This window comes from Panthera uncia, chromosome F2 (assembly GCF_023721935.1).
Source record: "Panthera uncia isolate 11264 chromosome F2, Puncia_PCG_1.0, whole genome shotgun sequence".
Classification (NCBI taxonomy): domain Eukaryota; kingdom Metazoa; phylum Chordata; class Mammalia; order Carnivora; family Felidae; genus Panthera; species Panthera uncia.
In genome coordinates, this window is record NC_064812.1 from 78,345,908 (window position 1) to 78,353,249 (window position 7,342).

Here is a 7,342-nt window from a genome sequence, read left to right on the forward strand (position 1 = left end):
ACCCACGCTGCATGAGCCAGGTACTCAGCACAGTGGGTGCTCGGGATTCTGTAAGCCTCGTTCTTGCCCCTCCCAGTGCAGAGAGTGACTCTCCCAGAGCCTCTGCTTTACAAATAAGCTTGTGCTACCTTCAAAGGGGAGCCTGCATCCAATGAGCGGGAGGAGGGCAGAAAAGGGAGACCTTAGCTCTCAGCTCCGCTCACCTGGAATTTAGGCTCTGCAAGAAATGACTGGGACGGAATGACAATTGCTGTTGTCCTGCGCCTCCTGGGAAGATATGGCAGCCTTCTGCCCTAGAGATCAGGGGAGAAGTTCTGTGTTCTAGGCTCTTTCCATTTGCAGTGGAGTTTCTGTCACATTGGGCTGGAAGTGGCCTCGGGGGAGGGAGTGTATCTTGATCTAGATGGCATAGACTCTTCCCGTTCCTAGAGAGTTTTAGGAACTTTTCTTGAATAAATGTTTCTGCATTTGCTGCAGGACCTTTGGACCATTGGTAGAGATCATAAGTGGTTGTTTTCTAAAATACTTTCCAACAGTCTCACTGGGAGCATATCTGCAGAATATCTTATGTTGTCATGCAGAAAGTCTAGATCCCGAATTTTGGATTTTTTTTTCCCTTTTCTTTACCAGTCAGTATGATCCAACAGTTTTCCTCTTTTAGTTTTTTGACATAGTTGATCTTACTGGTTAGTTTTTGAATGTTGAATGAGCCTTGAATAAATAAATCCTCCTTATTTATTCTTTCTTGACACTGTATATATTGTATAAATCTTTTTATGGATTGTTGAATTCAATTTGCTAATATTTTGTGGAGAATTTTTTATCCATATTCATTACAGATATTGTTCTGTTATTTTCTTCATTGTAATGGCTTCATGCAGTTTTGGTAATAGAGTAATGCATACCCCATAAAAGGCATTAGAAAGTGACCCTCTGCTTTGTTTGTTTGTTTGTTTGTTTCTTTTCCTGGAAAGGATCACATAGAATTTGGCATTATTTCTTCTTTAAACACTCAGTAAAATTCATCCGTGACAATTAAGCCTTGTTGCTTTCTTTGGGGGAGGTCATTAATATTGATTCAATTACTAGAATTGATATTGGCCTACTCAAACTATTGATTTTGATTGTATAAATTTTCATAGTTGTGTCTTTAAAGGGATTAACAAAATTCATCTAAGTTATCAAATTTGTGGGAATAGACATTCATAATGTTATTTTTCTTTTAGTGTCTATGAGGTCATAGTGATGACTCTTCTTTCTAAGATTGGTACTAGAAGTCTTCCCCCCCCCCCCCTTGGTCAGCCTAAGTGCTTATCGATTTTATTGATCTTTGCAAAGAAAGGTCAATAGTTTCGTGGCTTTTGTTTTCCTGTTTCCAATTTATTTGTTTTTTGGATCTATTTTTTAAATTATATTTTCCTTCTACTTGTTTCATTCTTAAATCCTTCTTTCTCTAGTTATTTAAGGTAGAAGCTTCAGTTACTGATTTTAGATCTTTCTTTTTTTCTTATACATGCTTTTATTGCTATACATTTCCCGAGTACTGCATCCCACAAATTGTAATAAGCTGTTTTCATTTTCATTTAATTTCAGTATATTTTAATTTCCCCCCAAACATCTTTTTTGACCCACATATCATGCAGAATTGTATTTACTAGCTATCTTTCTGTGACTGATGTCTAGTTTATCTAATTGCATTACGATCTGAAGTCATACTTTATATGATTTCCAGCTTTCGTAATTTGTTGGGGTTTGGGGGGAGCCTAGAATGTGAATGTTACATGTGAATATGGAAGGAAGTATATTCTACTGTTGGGATGTATTCTACCCATGTCAGTTGGATCAGTCTGATTGATAATGTTTTTAAGCTCCAATAGACCTTAGTGATTTCTTTTGCCTTGCTTGATCTATCAGGCTTTAAGTTCTTCCCTCGGCCCCTTCTGGGCAATCTGAAGAAAGCCTGGATGCTCCCCCATTTGTCGCTTGTGGGAGATTAAACCACACAAGCTCCTGACCATGTGTAGGACCCCCCACCCTCACACATGCCCTAAACACAATGAAAACTCTGAGTTGGCCTCCTTTCCTTGCTCTTTCAAGCAATTTTTGAACCTACATGGGAGCCTATCCCCAAATAGCCCCATGTGTAAATAATAAATGTTTTCACTGACTGATCTGAAGCCATTAGGAATGGTATGTGACATGTCTCCACTTCTGGCTGACAACCTTGTGCTTGAGTTTTGCTGCACTGAACTACATTTGTTGAGTTCCATAGAAATGTTCTTACATATTTATCTGACTTCGGTTGGAATTTTCAATATTTGGTTTTGGAGGGACAGTCATACAAATTTGGGGCCCTCCTTCATGGCCTTGGGTTCTGCATCTCAGCCTGGAAATATCAGCCTGTGTTTAGAATAAAACTGGTTGACAATAGGTGTGGGGGAAAAGAGTCTCCACCTGTTACCAAGTTCATTGTGTGTCTCAACCAAGTTTTGGTCTCTGTTCTGTAAAGGGCTCAAAGGCTTGTACTCTATGTAGCATATAGGAACATCAGTTGGTCACCCATGAAACAGCAGTCACTAATGAATTTTTAAAAATAGAGAGAAAGAAGAAAAATGGGGTCATTATCTCGAATGCTGAGGTCTGCACATCTAAGAGCACAAGGCTCCCCATGACCCATAAATATACCTCTGCTGCTGCTATCTGTGCTTCTGTTACAACAAAGATCTTGATCCTTGGGATTACAGAGAAAAGCACTCGTCACCCCTGTGACACAGTGAAGAGGTTAATTCAAAGCCGATAAAGCCCAGCTTCAATCCTATAAGCAGCCGTTGCCTTGGGAGAGGCCACAACCCATGGAGACGCTAATTTGAGGCTCTCTGGAGGAAGAAGCTCATGTAATATGAGCAAGGTAGAGAGGAATTTGTCTGAAGTATATCCAATAACAACAATTAAAAAAGAAAAAAAAGGAAGGATACAAGAAAAATAGAAACCTGGGTACAGAGAAGGAAACAACAAAAATACCTGAAACAGAGGTCCACAATTTGACCCAATCCAAAATTTACTAAAATAATTAAATAACAAAACATAAAGGGCCACTGATTGACTTTTGTGTCTCAACAGCTTTGCTTTTATTTTTTATTTTTATTTTTTTAATACGGAAGGCTTCATGAATTTGCGTGTCATCTGTGTGCAGGGGTCATGCTAATCTTCTCTGTATCATCCCAATTTTAATGATACAGTGCTTGCTGAAGCAAGCACTCAACAACTATGGATCTGAATTAGCTTTAATATCTGCAAAATGTATCCACTGGCAAATCTTCATGGTTTTAATCTTTACGGTCTGGGTTCAAATTACAGACATACCTGGACATTCCACATATTATGCAAGGTTTTCCCTGTACTCTTAAAAGACTTATAAAATATAAAAGTACAAATAGATGTGCCCCAGCTTTACCATCAAGACTACTGTCTTGCCTAAATTCTGCATGACCACAGAATCCATTACACTGAAATATCTCAGAAGGGGCATTACTGTTACCCAGTGAGTAGCAAGTTAAAATTAAATTGGTCTTTGGAATTTTCAAGTTGTCTGGATAAAATAGGACCCCATAGATATTCCCCCAGTCAACATGTCATGGCCCAATGTAAATTAAAACAGAGATTTCAAGGATTAAAACCCACCATTCAAGACCTATTTCTTTTTTTTTTTAAAGCTAATTATCCTCATTGCTTCTTCACTCAGTCCAGTTTAGCCTGTTCTGAAACACAGAAAGAACAACGTGGCTCCTCATGTAGATTACTGCAACCTTAATGCCGTGGATCCCATTGAAACCTCGGTGCAAAGTATTGAAATTACCTGCTCTATCGAATCAGCAACTGGTAATCTCTCTAAAAATGTCGTATTGGATGTGGCTAATATGTCCTGTTCAGTGTTCTTTCAACAATCTGTCAGCTGAAGTTTTCTTTCAACTCTGAAGAGATACCGTACATCTCACCTGTCTGCCCATGGGGCTTTGAACAAGCCCTTGAACACAGTCTTTGCCACACAAGTCTTTGCAACAAGGCCTTTGAACACAGTCTTTGCAAGCAAGGACTTAACTTCCCTCAACTTAGTCCAGGAGCACAAGCATGACATCACACTCATTGCATCCTCTTTCAGGGACATTCATTTGGCACACTCATTCAGGACATACAACCACTCGCAGAGAAACTCACAAAGCACAGGGATACATTGTAGGCCTTATGAACTTTGTTCAGCCTCCAAACATTACTGGTAAATAAAGGATTGCTCATACTTGCCATGACTGAGTAACAGCTGTTGATCTTTTAGCACGCACAACGGAAAAAATGTCCAACAACTTTTCAGCCATTTTGGCTTCTGAAGACAACATGTCCCTCACTTCCAAATTTTACTTAAGTCCCTGTATGCTTTGCTTGCAAATAAGCCCCTCCTTGATTGGGGACTCTATAACAAAAACCTCTGGAATCTGTCACAATCGCATTAGAACAGTCATGCCCGCTAGTGCCTCTTCCCTAGCAAGAGGCTCCTTCAACTGAGGAGGCTTTAGCAACCTACTCTCTGGAGCACCCATGGTAGCCATAAGGTGACCGTAGGTTGACCATGCTTCTGATGCAAGAAAATCCCAGTGCCAGTAGTGTGGAATCGCTGGCAACAAGCTGCTTTTCTCAAAACAGAGCCTCTCACGGGCCCAGAGGCTGTAACCGTCTGTACCCAGCTGCCTGTTATGATTTGGTCATCAAAGTGGCACCCTTATGGCTCAGAATGGCCACCAAGGCCTCTTATGAAGCATGGAGACAAACTTGGGTCCTCTTGGGCCCTTTGATATTAACCTGCATTCAAGATAACTGCTTCTTTCCTTGCTCTTGTCCGGTTGAGTGGTGGGACCATCAAAGGCATTCTTTATTTCAGTTAGTGGTTTTGACTTCAAGCATTCCCTTTTGATTATTTTTTCGAATTGTCTTATATTTGTGGTTTTTTCCCATCTTTAAATGGTGTCTATTTTCCCCCTTAGAGCCTTTAAGACATTTTCCTAGTAGTTTAAATCTGCTGCTTGATGATTCCATCTCCTATGACACATCCAAGTCTGTTTCTAAACTTGTCTCTTTATACACTGATTTTTCTTGCCATACGGCATATTGTGTTGGGTAATCAGAATTGAGTTAAATAGATCTTCAATGAGAGGATTTAAAGTAATACATCTAGAATTTGGGCTGTGTTTAATGTTTGCTGTAGATATACGTGGCAAAGACTTCAAATTCTCCTACTTTCCTCCTTTGTATTTCCCCACTTGATTTTGAGGTCCTTATTTATCTGTTCTCCAAGACAGTCCCCTCTTAAACTTCTTCAGAAGGATTGCTATTGGTATGGTGGTAAGGTGTCAAGGAGGAGAAGTATTCTATAACTTCATGATCATAGTGTCTCTGCGTCTCAGAGACAGGCCTGTGTCTCTGGACTGTGACCGTCACAAGTGTTTCTACAATGATGAAGGGTTTGTTTTGTTTTGTTTTGTTTTTTAACTTTTTTAGTAGTATAGAATGGCTAGAAGAAGCTGAAGTGGCAGGCAGGCCTTTCCCGAGTTGGGATAAAGTTCTGGTAAAGTCTCTACCCACTCCCAGAATATTTCTTTGTTGCAAAGAATACTCTGGGGCTATTTTTACAATGATTACTCTTCCTTTGCCTTGCCAGATCCACAAGGAGACCTTTCTTGACTCTTCACCGGGAGAACTTGGTGTGGCTCCTGGAGCACGTGGGGGTCCCCCTAAGACCACAATCACCAGTAGTTTCCCATTCTCAGGCTTGTCTACACTCCACCTCCAGAGATTAGTCAAATTTACCAATTAAGTGATCCTCTCAGTTTGTGGTTTTAGTGGCTCTGCTGTCCATGAGTAGACCTCAGATATGAGTCTCTAGATTTTCCAGGTCAGATTTTGGTCAAATTTGACACAGTCTCAGTTCTCTGATGAGTCAATGCAAAATTATTGATTTGAGGTTGTCTAGATTTTCCATATTGTATGTGGCAGTGACTTCCACACTCTTTACAAGTCAGAACTGAAACTGGAAATTTGAAATAATTGTTTACTTTCTCCTCATCACTTCTTGCTTTATTCCTGATACCTTTCAACCATTTCCTCATAGACTGTTCCTTCTAGAGGTCTTCTTTTCTCTTTAAGTCTCTGGTTCAGGGTGTTAGTCAACTATTTCCACAGACGTTTTCCTTCAGCATAGTGATGTGATTTAAATCAGGATAGATTAGAATAAATTAGAATCTATCTAGGATAGATTAGAATCTATCTCTCACAAGGGAGAGATGAAGAAAGGAAAATTTCTGTCATTGTACCAGATTTTTCAGAAAAACATATGGAATAAATGATTTTTAAAATTCATATATCTTAGTAATTTGGACTACTGTTTGATTCTTTTCTTGTTTTGGACTACCATTTGATTTTTGAGGCAGATTTCCCAGTTTCAAATTAGCTCTACTATTTCTTTTTTACTTATTATAGAATGTATTTACATTATATTTCCCTAAGATTTCATACTCATGTTATAAGGAGGTAATATAGATCAAATGTTTGATGCCTTACTTAGCACATAGTAATCCCTCAAGACATACTATATATTCCTTACAGTTCTTTTCTTTCTCTCTCTTTCTTTCTCTCTGATACATTAAGGCAATAAGACCAACATTAACCAGCCATATATCCTTCTACATTTTCTTTCTTGCTGACACAACATATGCAAGTATTTAAAGTCATACTTACGGGAGTTTAACTATTCTGTTGCCAATATTGACATTGCATTGATTTGTCAAAATGGTACGTCTGTCTCTTCCCTCTGCCTTAGCAAAGGAATGTCCATTATTTGTAGGCCCAGGGAAGAAGTACGTGTGCCCAATACTTCAGGAAAATGGTGAGGTGTGCAAGTAAAATCTTATCTTCCTACATTTTATACAATGCTTTATAGAGTATAGAACACTGATAGCCACATTACCTTATTCAATTATTACATGGCTATGAATAATAAAAAATTAGTATACCTATTTTATAGATGTGATTGAGGACTTCAAGTGGTCAATCTACTCTTCAAAACTACAGAAAGTCCCAATATCTAAGGAATGTTTTACTAGATCTTATGGGAGGAAATCAAAGAGAAAGTTATTAAGTCTAAGCCTATATTCAGAATTCTACAGCACAAAAACACTTTGAAAAAGAAAGGCTATAGATAGAGTTTTAGCAAGAATGATCAATTGAAATGAATATACTATGGGGAATAGTTTATCAGAAATAGTTCTTGGGGGGCGTCTGAGTGGCTCAGTGGGTT

The 7,342-nt window shown here is 38.8% G+C and overlaps 1 non-coding gene across 1 annotated transcript; it reads right to left on the reverse strand.

The window, feature by feature from the left end:
* Positions 1 to 3,148: 3,148 nt before the first annotated feature.
* Positions 3,149 to 3,256, reverse strand: LOC125925018 (U6 spliceosomal RNA). The gene has a single exon (XR_007458672.1). It is a non-coding gene; the product is annotated as a U6 spliceosomal RNA (small nuclear RNA).
* Positions 3,257 to 7,342: the final 4,086 nt, after the last annotated feature.